The sequence below is a fragment of the Bactrocera neohumeralis genome, chromosome 3, assembly GCF_024586455.1.
Source record: "Bactrocera neohumeralis isolate Rockhampton chromosome 3, APGP_CSIRO_Bneo_wtdbg2-racon-allhic-juicebox.fasta_v2, whole genome shotgun sequence".
Lineage (NCBI taxonomy): Eukaryota > Metazoa > Arthropoda > Insecta > Diptera > Tephritidae > Bactrocera > Bactrocera neohumeralis.
This window is the reverse complement of record NC_065920.1, coordinates 2,752,734-2,765,891: the sequence shown is the minus strand read 5'-3', so window position 1 is coordinate 2,765,891 and position 13,158 is coordinate 2,752,734. Positions and strand designations below refer to the sequence as shown.

The 13,158-nt window shown below is 41.3% G+C and overlaps 1 protein-coding gene across 2 annotated transcripts in view; it reads left to right on the top strand.

Annotated features, from left to right (window-relative positions):
* LOC126753619 (V-type proton ATPase catalytic subunit A-like) overlaps positions 1-13,158 on the top strand; it is a 414,573-nt gene that overhangs the window by 229,852 nt on the left and 171,563 nt on the right. For both annotated transcript variants that reach the window (XM_050465213.1, XM_050465211.1), the window contains one exon: positions 10,302-10,357. The gene's annotated coding sequence lies outside the window, so the exon portion shown is untranslated. The remainder of the gene's footprint in view (positions 1-10,301; positions 10,358-13,158) is intronic.

Sequence of the window (13,158 nt, the reverse complement as noted above, 5' to 3'; positions counted from 1 at the left end):
GCTGCCCAGATTTCTGATCAGTCTACTTGACACTGTAGCGCTCTGTCTTCAACTTCTTAACCGTCCGTTAGCCGTCACATGTTTTCTATGAAGTTCTCTAGTGTTGAGTGGGGTTTTCTGAACTCACCATAGAGTTATCGGGGTTCCCTTTTCCGAGCTGACAATTCGGCCTCATATTGCAACAATATTTACATTACTAGGCCGGCAGACTCCTGCCCACCTTTTCTAACTCTAGGTACTTTGCGTGGAGTAGTCCGGATTCCATGAAAATTTCTGCAAATCTCTATGCGGATTACAGTTTTGTTGCTTTAGCTTATGACACCTCTTTCGGTACACTGTTCGATCCCTTCTCTCTCGTCCGTTTATTTATTTTTATTTGTCTTACTAGTCATGTCTTAAGGAGCTCAAATCAGAACCGTCATCATTATCTGGGAGAAATAGTTAGCTGCTAGAGATTTAAAGGTACAGAAATTGTCTTGGCGTTGGACCACCGTCCTTCTCTGCTGGTTATTACCTCCCCCAAGTTTAGTAACGGAATAGTTTTTTCCAGAGTTTGATCAAATCCTACTAAAGTTCTAAACAAAGTTCGTAGCATTCAATAGTCAATGTTTCATAGAAGTCTTATAGATCAAGTCGGTGTTTTTGGGGTTTAACCTTAATCTGCGACTTTTACCACGACAGTAGGGTCTAAGTAACCGGAACGGACCTGTATTTTTCTACGGCCAAAGACTGTCAACTCGACACCATTCCTCAAAATTACTTCGCGAATGTTTTCTGCGGGTACAGCAACAAAAACCGTCACAACATCACAACACCAATGGATGACTCTGGGCGAGAAAGTAGAAAAAAAATATTTAAGTTTGATCAGAGCATTGAAGAAACAGGTCACAAAGACTACAAACAAAAAATTTCCTTGCATAACTACCCACTTATGAACGACATCAACAGGGGATAAATGGCAAAATTCCTGCATAGATAAAAGCCGAAGTGAGTGAAACGAGAGGGAAAAACAAAATTTATGCAAGAAAGCCGGGTTATCTCGGCGCTGGTCAGTCATGATTAAGAATTCGAAGATATGTTTTGCGGAAACTGTGGAAGCCACTTTGGACACAACAGACACACCGATCAATAGCAATTGGCAACATCAGTTGGATGAGCGATCAAATATGCATTTATACATTTATACCTACGAACAGACGTTTTTTCTGTGCTTGAAAAAGTTGTTTTCTGTTTCTTTAAAAGCAAAAGGCAACAGCTGCATTAAAAGCTAGCAACGTCACAGGCAACTTATTGACAGTTGGGGATCGCGGACAATGGAGCGAAACGATCACACCAAGTCCACGCCAAGTGATATCCAGACAAAACCGCATTACGATTGTCGGCCCGAGGCGACGGTGGATGTGGTCTGCAGCACTGAGACCAAGCAGCGGCGGCAAGATGGCAAAAGGAAGTGCAAATAACGAAAGGCACTAAGAAAGACACTTTGTCGATTGGCAGTTGGCAGTGTCGGCGACATAATGTTGGCAATTTTCGAGGCAACAATGATGCAAAATGCAAGTTGCCGTGCGGCAGGGGCAACAACGAACAACAGACAACAATCAAACGACTAAAAGTAAACAAGAAACGGCACTAAATTGCCCGTGTTTGTGGGGCAGCGCGCTGCGGCTGGACGCATGACTTTGTTTTACGCTTGTGTACCTGTGCGCTTGCGCACGCATGTGGACATGGATCGCAGGCATGACTCCGCGCTGCGCCAATGATGCATGGCTAAAGCAAAGGCAAACAGCGTCGAACTCGTAAAAAATGTTCGGAGCCGGGCAGCGTCGAATGACGATTAAATTGGCTTGACTTTCATGTTTTTGTTTTCTGTTTTATTTATTCTTTGTTATTGTGGTTTTTATGTATGTGCGCTGGTAGCTTTCGGTCGCTGTTTGTTGTTTCATTATTGCATTCGTCGTCTCTCTTGTCAATCGTTTACAAGATGAATGCGTTTGCAGCCGTGTTGGCATTAAAATCGCATATCATTGGGCCATCAGCGATATTTCATGGCACTCAAGGCACACCGAAGGGCTTTTTAAGGCATTTTATTGTCTTTGTTTTTGCTTTGTTTATACAGTGACTCTGCTACCAGCTACTACGCATCAATTGTATGCTGATGCCCCTCGTATGGAGTGATGCATTGAGAGATGCTGAAGACTACATATAGAGAGATAATATTCTGAAGAATCTTGTTTTATAGTTTAGGTTCTGATAGAAAAAAATTGCGATTCTTACTCAGATAAGTGCGTAATATAATATAAACCAGAAATAGTGATAAGCGTATTAGTTTTTCTTCTTATTAAGCAAAGTAATCAATATTTCGATAAATGATCTCATCTGGGAGCTTGCTGCAACTCCGTTTTCAAGATTTGCGATCTTGTATTTGTTTGATTGATTAAAAACGGTGTGATCCACAAATACAGTTTTGACTATGTTGAGCATTTTGTTTCCGTGGTGTGCGATGGATACTGAATCTGCTTCTGATTGGAAGAATACCCAGGCCCTGCGTGTAAGATCTAAGATTTTCAGGGCGATTAACCATTCTCGCTGAGCGATTAATGCTTGTTATAGCAGAATGAGTTTGCCGTGTTTCACTGTTCTAAGAACATGCCACGTTGAGATTTGCTTATTCTAACCGAGCGAATTTAAGTCTTTAAACTAGATCGCAGAGATCAATCTTAACGGCATTTTCTTCGAGCACATACCTTCGAGGTATTTGTGGTTGGGGCGGAATCGCTGGAGAAAAGGTACAGTAAGCTTTTTCCCGGACGGATCGATGCTCAAAGGTATGAGTGGAGAGGGAGTCTTCTGTCTGGAGCTCTCAATCAATACTTCCTTTCAAACCACTAGAGTGTCGGTCAGGCAGAAGTAACAGCTTTTAAGATAGCAAAAAATGTTCTCCTTCCGATAAGCTTGCAAGAAAAAACACCCACACCCAAATCCCCTTAGGATGGGAACGAGCTGATGTTCGCTTGTCATGTGCAATCGGGCGCTGGATCTATGAGCCTCGCATGAGCTCAGGAATCGTTGGCAAAAACCTTCAGACCCAGAGTGGAAGGTCCATGGAACTACTAGTTCTTAGTAAGGTGAATATGGCCGCAATGATTGGCGTCTATCTAGCTGGACCTGCTGTGAGGCAAAATTTTTTGGAGGATTTAACTTTTCAAAGTTGACATACCAGCAGGGTTGAGACTTGTAGACTTATTACTGTTAGATTACCAAGAAGTTCTATGTTCTATACTCAGAATAAACCTATTTTATATATCTAGAGATTGATTAATTTTATTTTTAGGCATAATTATTTTCCGTTCACCTTTTACGCACATAAGCCGAAGACATATTTGTTTAGTTACACACACACACACATGCACATTTCCCTTGCAAGCATGTAGACGTTGCAATTGAATTTAATCATCTGCTAATTGGATGTGCTTGCAGCATATTTGCATTGTTCCGGAAATAATTTAAAACTTGAAATTGGATTTGTGGCTGCGCTTCTAATTTATCGCTTTATTGCACTGCCAGCGTCATGGCAACGAAATGGCGCCATGGCGAAATGGAGAAACGGCGCTGACAATTGCAACTGTTATTGACGACAAATTCGAAAATGTAACGAGCACGTGCAACACACATATGCGCATAAGCAATAATAGCAGGGCAGAGCGGCGAGCGGCAAGCGAGTGTAATAATTCCAGCGGTGTGGCAACACTACTTATCGCTTAACGCGAGCCAATTTCAGTTCAATAATTTCCTGATTGTTTCTCGTCGCTCATCAAATGCTGCCATTGAGTTCTGTGCCCTCGAGCGCTGCAAGCGTTGCACGTCGCTGCCATAATTTCCATCACATCCGCTTTTTTATTTCTACTTTTCATTTCGAGCGCAAACAAATTTCCACTTGCTTAGATATGTACATGTAGAGTACCTGTGTCTGCTGCCGCTCGCACTCGTTCATTGACCAGCGCGCACTGCTGTGATAGTGTTGCTATTGTTGTAAGCTCTGTTTTGCTTTCATTTTTTAATTTACCCAGTTATTTTTCATGCTATGCTTATTGGAAAATGTGATTTTATTACTTTGACTGCTTCGGTGGCGCTGCTGCTGCGTCTCTATTCCCCGGCGAGTGGACGTGTTGATTGTATTGTCTGCTCATTGCCCTGGCTACGGCCATCTCGTACTCGCATTTGCATGTTTATTCGGCTATGTGAATGGCACTCGAACGAATTTGTGCAGCGCTCCGCTGTGAGTATTTCATTTTGACGATTTTCTAATTTGATTTTCATATTTTCATATTTTCACATTTCATCAACATCAGCATCGGCAGCGTTGCCACACAATTTTACATCTCCATATGAACATATATTACTTGTATGTCGGTAAATATGTATTTCTACTTATTATTATTTCGGCCGCGGGGCGAGAGAATTGTGCATTGACACAGCGCAGCCAGCTGTGTGTGCGTTGCCCTCCGGTGTTGGGAACTCCCCAGGCAAATCAGGTTTTGATCTTTCAATTCAACTACAACTCGAGACTATTTCAATTATTTTATACATACCTACATATTTGTATGTATAAAAGTTATAGTTCGCTTTGATTGATTTGGGGTTTGATTGGATTTCCTCTTTAATTTAAGGAAAATGGAAAATTTTCGTAAACGTACCCCGGTACAGGTTAGTGAGAGCAATACTTTTAACTCTTGCATTTGCATGAGTTCTTGTGCAGCCACTATGACCTGGCTCAGCTTATATTTTTTTGATATTCGAAACCATTTATTCCTTCCTACAAGTTTTAATGTTGACGAGACTTATTCTGTCTAAAGAGTCGAATAAAGAGTCTACAATTTGCCTTTCTCCCTTTACTTCTTTATTTTAATCTCCCAGCAGTAACCATCCGATTGGTGATGAGAGGATCTGTTAAGATTGAGGCATATAATGAAGCCTTTTAAGGTGCTGGCCCACTGCAAGCAGAGGTCTTCGGAAACTCCAAAGCAAACATGTACGTAGACAACAAAACAGCAATCAAGGTAGCAACCTCGTGTCGCATATTGGCCAAAAGTGTCTTAAGAAGCAGGGCAGAAGTGGAGACTGTTGCCAGAAACCAGTCCACAAAGGCAGACATGCCAATGATATAGTTAACGAGATAGCCAAGAATGGTGTATGGCTGTCATCCGATAACATGAACGAAATTGGTAGATACATGCATTGTCTTTCCGATGAACTGAATAAGAACAAGGTAAGGTGGTTCAAAAGTCGATGAAATGATCTATCGATATGCACAAAGTTCCTGCTCACTCTTGATAGAAGAAACTGTAGGAACATGATTGGAGACTCATTGTTCATAGACTGGTGGCGGCATACGCCTGCATAATAGGACTGACAGATCGAGGTGACTGCAGGAAATGCCAAGAATAAAATACGCGTGAAACAATGGAGCGTCTCTTGTGCACTTGTCCTGTACTAGCAAGGCAACGCTTCAAACACGTGGGAACCCCACAGTATAAAAACGTCGAAGAGGTGTCAAATCTATCTAATCTGCGAATTTCAACAAACTCTGGTATTCTGTATGAAGACCACTTCTTATGAACAATATAATGACACTCCATATGGCGTCGTGGCTCACGAGTCTACCAGACTAACCTCATCATACGGAAAATAGCAGGACTAAACTAGTTCAAAATTCTTTCAACAATTTTACTGGCATCCTTTACTGCCATCCTAACAATAGTTGTCGTAAACTCGAGTATCTTATTTGCATAAGTGCCATCCCCGTACTTGCATGCTCAACAAACTCTTACAAAAATATGCACACCCATACTCATCAGATTATATATTTGTGTAAGCGATATTTCCCCATGCCATCCTCCTTCTCTTTGTAAATTTTAATTTATTTAAAATTTGCTAATCTGTTATGAACCCCACATAATGCTTCCTGAAAATGCAAAACAAAAATGGACGAAAGTACGAGGATGTTGCTCGCACACAAGCAGACTTAACCGCACATACGGTTGTCGAAGGGCAGTGAAGTTGAGCCGAAGGCTCCTGGCGTTGGCACGATATAATTGAATTTATCAACTTCGGTACACAGATAACGAGTGTTTCTGGCCACAGAGCCATATGTAGATTAATATTTTTATGATTTTGAATATACAAATGTCCTTTAAGGGAAGTACGCGTAGCTGCTGGATCGTCCATGAAGGTTGAGTTTCTATAAGAGTAAGCTTGAAATGCGGTAAAATGAGTATCTTCAGCTTCAACTAACTCAACTACTCTTTCGTTTTAGATATATTACCTAAACTCGATCTAGAGTAGAATTGAGAGTTATTAGCCATGTCTCACCACGGGATTGAGAAATTCTGCTGTTTCGACGGAATCGGAACAAATAGAAAGGAGATGAGATATATGAAAATAATAAAGCTTTTAAGATTTAAGAGGCGACATTTTGAATTCCTTGCTACAGATTTGCTGATAAAATATGCAACGACTGTACCGTTAATCTTATGTTTGTTCGTAAGTCTGTCCGTATGTAACCAAGTGTCACAGCGTAAGTGCAGACTAAACCCGTTTGCTCATTTAAGATTATGAAGATCTATCAGTTCGATGGCTCGCAGGCGTGTGAGGGCATCAATGATTCGGAAATCTGATTTAATTTAATAAAATGGCGAATCGGGTTTTAGCGTCTTGTGTGCTTTGCGTTCATTTTAATGCTTTTCATGCCCACAAATGTGCGAATAACAACGGGTTGTGGAGTTTTTACAACAGCAACAACGGGAAATGTATCAATCGTGTAGTATTTGTTATTACTACTTTTTCTATTTTTCGCTTTGTTTTTATTCAAGTGACCATCAGTTGTGTTTTTTATTCATAAATTTTGGGCTTTTGCAAATGTCTGAAGTGGATTTGGCTGCAAAATAACGACCTATCACCCGCACGATTCATGTGCCTTGCCCGTTCCCACGTTCCAGCGAGCTCGGTGCGCTTGGCTGACACAGTTCGAACCCTCTGGCCGGTCGGGTTGCCTGTCAAGCGCTGACATGCTCGTCGTCGTCATGGTCTCCATAGATTTCGGCTGGAAATTCATAAAAGGATGGCATGCATAATCTACATAGAAAAGGCAGAAATGGTACACAATAAAGGGATGTTATGACATCTCTTATTACGAATTTTCGAATTTCCACTCCGCTCTTCGGGGAGGTTGATGATTCTTGTGCAAATGAGGAAAGCTACATTTGTACTCCTTCAAACTGGCTGGCATTTTTCAGGCATTTATCCTCATGCGCACACATACCGACACACACACCCAGTCGAAATGTGGCATTTGCATGGGAAATGTGGGCCTTCAACTCGATTGGGTTGGGCTGTGAGTCGGTTGTGAATAATGTGCAAAGATAACCGAATGATTTGATTTTGCCAAAGTGGAATCGAAATGAACAGTTGCAGAAAATTGTTAATGGCAACACAAACATGCAGAAAAGGGGTTTCTCCACTGTAGATTGTTAATTTGAGTGAAACGAACTTGGGGTTCATAAATAAGCATGGAAATGGGCTAAATGAAAAAAGATATACACGAGCATGTGTGGCAAATATATTTACATAAATAAAAAAGTTCCAAATAAGCATTGATTTTGGATTTCTAACAGAGTTATTGTAGAATAAGTTAAGCGATGTTATGGACTTGTTTCAGAAATTTTAATCCAATATACAAGTTCTACCAACAAGAATGACGTTAAAAGGCAATAAAACATTAAAACTTTAACAAAATGTTTGCAAAATGGCCATCACGGCTCAGTCTTGATATCTCCACCCGTTCACGTCTATTTGCGATGATCAAGTGCAGCATTTCGGCTGGAATTTTGGCTATAGTCCGCTTAATGTTGTTTTTGAACTTCTCGAGCGTTGCTAGTTGATTGGCGTAACCCTTTGATTTAACATACCTTTAAAGAAAATAATCTAGAGGCGCTAAACCAAAAGATTTTGGCGTCCACTTGATTGGGCCATTTCTTAAAATTAACGAGTCGCTAAAATGTGTCCATGCTTAGACATGAAACATGAAGTGGCACACCGTCTTGTTGGAAATAGAGATGGATGGCTTCGAATTCATCACATTCCATGGAAATACATGTCGGTCAACATCTTCTTACCATTGCGTTTCCTGAACCAAATGAGAATTTGACTCACCCCAATAGTGACAATTCTGTTTGTCGGCGAAGCCACTAAGCCAGAAAGAAGCCTCATCTGAGAAGACCGTGCTTTGCGTGAGGAGCTCTTACAGTAACCGCTGGAGGACATAAATATGTTTAATAATTGGGTACTTTAAAAGCAATATACCAAAGTGAAACGCGATATGATGGCAAACCTGCTGAACGTACTCACAAAATTTGACACAAATCCGTAAGCAAATATGGGCGCCACCAGCTGTCAAAGTCACGTCATTCCTATTGGCAGTCGTTCTTTCTTTGCACTATTCGTCGCCAATTCGAGATACCAAGTGTAGTCAAATCCTTCACCACTTGATCTTTTCAACGAAGTGGAGGTCTTCCTCTTCCTCTGCGTCCTCCGGTGCGTCGGCTACCCCGTCGAATACTCTCCGGAATGGAATGTTGTCATCCATTCAGACGGCAGGACCAAGCCAACTTAGCCGCTGTCTTTTAATTCGCTGAACTGTGTCAATGCGGTATTAGCCGTTGCCAATGCGCAAAGGACCATAAATCCTCCGCAGAATCTTTCTCTCGAAAACTTTTAACACCGACTCATCAGATGTTGTCATCGTCCATACTTCTGCAGTTGTAGCAGGACAGAGATGATGAGTGACGTGTATAATTTGGTCTTGGCTCATGCGGCAGCTTCCGTAGAGATGATTACGCTTCAATTTCCATGTCATATCCAAGAACCCATGATTCCTCACCAGTCTCACCAGTTGGGATCTTCCGAAACAGATCGGGTCGTTGCGAGCTGAGTCCAACATCTCTTGAACAATGTCGACGCGGCGCTGTTTCTGGTTGCAAGTGAGCAGTTTCAGTTGCAGAGTTAGAAATACAAAATTGTTGACACTCCAACAAGAACAAGCAGAAAACCGTGCATGCTGCCATTGACATCGGGCATATCTTGTAAAGTTGGAGTTTAACAAACCGACAGCTGCGCATGCGTGCTTCGACATATGCATAACGAGGACGTGTTGCATTGCAAGGCTTCGGCAAAATATTCCAAAAGCTGTCAGTGAGCTTACTATGTGTGTTGGAATTTGTAACTGTTTGTGTATGTGTGCGTATGTGTTGCTGGCGACTGTGATGCGGCGCTCGTACGAAATTTGAATTTTAATCTGCACACACTGCAATTTTATTTATTTATCACAAAAATAAATCGGACCTAACCAAGTGCTTACTGTTGTTGTTGCTACTGCAGCAATAGCAAGGAGAAAAAAATGCCCATACTCGAGGAAAATCAAAACAAAACATCAAAATAAAGTTATTTACAACTGTGCATGCATGTAAGCAAGTGTGCATGTGTGTGTGTGTGTGTCATAGTGATAGCGAACAGCAGCGGGTGGCGCTGCAGAGTGCTGCAGGCGGACGGACGCATGCATAGGCTTCCTGCTTCATCCTTCCTACACACTTTCCGGCAGCAATCTCGACTGCGCTCTGCCAGCGCTGCTGCAGCACGACAAGAATACGAAATCTGAATTCTTCTGTACGAAACACACTGTCAGTTGCACGAGCGACGGAGCGCCTGGATGAGGGCTGCAGCAGCGCCAAATATGCTTGCAACAAACTGTGCATTCATACATATTCATGCATGCATATTGTTAAATCATACATAAATGCTGCCTGCGCGCACATGTGTGCGTGTCTGTGTGTGTATTGCTGTGTTCACAAATTTGTCTGCAGTTTATCGAAAATTCCGTTTTGCTTAGAGTGCTTTGGCCATACTTTTATTGAAATTTTATAATTTCCTGTGAGTGCACAGATCCTTTAAGGCACGAAATACCCGCTCCACACACATATCTACGATGGTGTATATGTATTTATGCTGCAATTGAAATTCATTCGAATTCTTGCAGCAAATCAGTTAAGTATATTGCCAGAAAATTGGAAGTTTGCTGCACAAGTTCACTCAAAAACACAAACAAAAATGTATTGACAGGCATAGCGCTCAAATACACATATAAATATACATATGTCAATATATACACACATATACATATATCTTTAATTAAAGTAAATACAAAACATTTCACAATCTTGAAAATAATTAATATTTTATTCAATTTTCAGCCGTGTTATTTGTTGATATTTGTGCAAATAAACGCTCACACAGGGTGCTTTGGCAGGTAAGTGCCATTAAACTCTCAATTTAAACAAAAATATTATTTTTACGACACTGCGTTTGTGTTTTTGTTTGTTGTAAGCATAACAAAAGTTTAGTAGAGCTTGTTTAGCCCGAAAGATTTCCTGCAGGGCACAGCACTTATTTCGTAATTAAATTCGTGTTATTATGCCAAATCTTCTCGGAAACTTAAAACACAACATTTTCCTTTGTAGAGGATTTGCATTCATTTCAAAGCACCCTCCGCTTATGTAATTTTCGTAGGCAAAATATTTGTTTAAGTCGCACGCACGCTTTCCGTTATGTATTAGCAGATTTATTACGCACTGTCAGTTCATTAATATTCCTCTGTAGGGATAGAACATAGAATATCTGGCGTGCCTGCATGCCTGTGCTTGTGTAGTGGCAGCAACACTTAAATGAAAATTCTCATTTTGTTGCACATCCTGTTTGGATAAAATTTTAATCTCCTGTTGCATGCACAAATGCAGATATTTTCAGAAATTGCAACATTTACCATATGTAAATAGACATCATTTTGCTTACCAATGCACCCAGTAGGAAATTCGCAATGAATGCAAATTCATCACTTGTAGCTAACGTAGACACCGCTTACGCGTGTATAGCTGAGTTAACAACAGCGCGTCAGTCGTTTCTCCTTTTCGCTGTTAGGCGCCAAAAAGGGAATTCCATTTCTTTTCATTCATTCGGACAACATAACCTCGCCAGAATAGCCGCTGTCTTTTAATTCGCTGAACTCCGTCAATGTCGTCGGATATCTCATACAGCTCAAGTCAATGATATCGATGCCAACGGCGTACGGCAGCAGTTGTACAACCCGAATTATTTTCTCTAAGACCAGATTGAAGAAGTCGTAGGAAAAGGGAGTCGCCCTGTCTGAAACCCGATCTTGACGGATCTTTTGGTGTTGCGTATTAGTTTTGCGGGGATACCAAATTCAGACATCGTGGCATAAAGACAGCTCATTTTCGTGCTGTCAAAAGCAACTGTAAAATCGATGAAGAGGTGATGGGTGCCGATCTTCTTTCACGGGTCCTTTCCAAGATTTGGCGCATGGTGAATATCTGGTCGGTTATTGATTTTCCAGGCATAAAGCCACACTGATAAGGTCCAATCAGTCCGCTGACGTTGGTCTTTAGCCTTTCACACAATACGCTTAATAGAACCTTATATGCGATGTTGAGGGCGCTTATCCCACGGTAGTTGACGCAGATTATGTGGTCTCCCTTTTTGTGGATTGGGCAGAGCACACTTAAATTCCAATCGTCAGGCATGCTTTCGTCCGACCATGTTCTATAAAGAAGCTGATGCATGCTCCTTATCAGTTCTTCGCCACCGTGTTTGAATAGCTCGGCCGGCAATCCATCGGCCCCCGCCCCTTTGTTATTGTTCAGGCGAGTAATTCCTATTCGAACTTCTTATGGTCGTGCAGTGGAACGTCTGCTTCAGCGTCATCGATTGGGGAATCGGGTTCGCCATCTCCTGGTGTTATGCTTTCACCGCCATTCAGCAGGTTGGAGAAGTTTTTCCTCCATAATTTTAGTATGCTCTGGGCATTAGTCACCAGATCACCTCTGGGGGTTATACTAGAGTATGCTCCAGTCTTGAAAACTTCGGTTAGTCGCTGCATCTCTTCGAAGAATTTTCGAGTATTTCGGCCTCTCTCTTTTTTGTCTGCAAATACGTCTCGCTTCCCTCTTCAACTCTAGCGCCTATTAGGTTACTTTAATCTGGTAGCCCCATAAGCCACGCATAGACCAGTTTTGGTCCGATACCAGATGGATTTCAGTTGCTAGGTCCAAGAGTTTTCTTGCAGGGTGTGCGCAAATATATTTTCAATTTCTTTGGTTTCAATCACCGTGCTCTCGGAAGCACACATTTGTTAATATATTTATAGAAACGAGCATGCAATCGAAAGTCTGCACCCACACAAGTGCTTAGTGTATTTTGGGATTTGTATTTGTCTTTGCTGTTTTTCAATTACCCTTGTCCCCTGCGCATTTGCCATGCCATTTGTCTCCACCATGTTGCCTTTGATAATTGCTGGAAATCTTTTCCATAAGAAACTTGAACATGTGACAATATATTGCTTGCATTTAAATACTTTAAAATTTCTCAAATCTTCACATAAGCACATTGCGGCATTATGCAACACTGGCATGCATTGGTGCGCGTACAAAGGGCAGCAGAAGGAAAGCAGCAAGCTCGAAATCGTGCAACCTCCCAAAGGATACTTGAGTGCTTTTGAGATAATGGCTTGGAAATGTGCCCACATATTTATTTAATTATTTCGGATATTTTTGCACGAGAGAATACGCACATAGTGTACTTCACAAGTAAATTAATTGCTTTCCGTTCAGTAAAAGTGATTTCGATTTATACATACAGTAGGCGACAAAACTATGGATACCACATCACATTGTTTACTACTCTTTGAATATTCCAGTTTCGAACTTTGAACCGTATTTAAATCATTTCCTTAAGTACATGCATATCGGGGTTATTTGTGTCTGAGCGAACGCATGAGGGCTGGTCTAACTTCTCTACCATTTGCTCGTGATATCAGAGAGTTATGGATATTGGTATTATGGAGTTATTTTATACAAGAAATTTAATAGTGGGAGACAGAGAAAGAGACAGAGTGAGCTAAAGAGAGAGAGAGAGATAGGGAGAGAGGAAGAAACCCAACCATGTTTTGATAATAAAGAATTCAATAAAAATTATTTGAAAAAAGAAACATACTTACTCCAGCGACTTACCCGAAAATTATATGTATGTATAAGA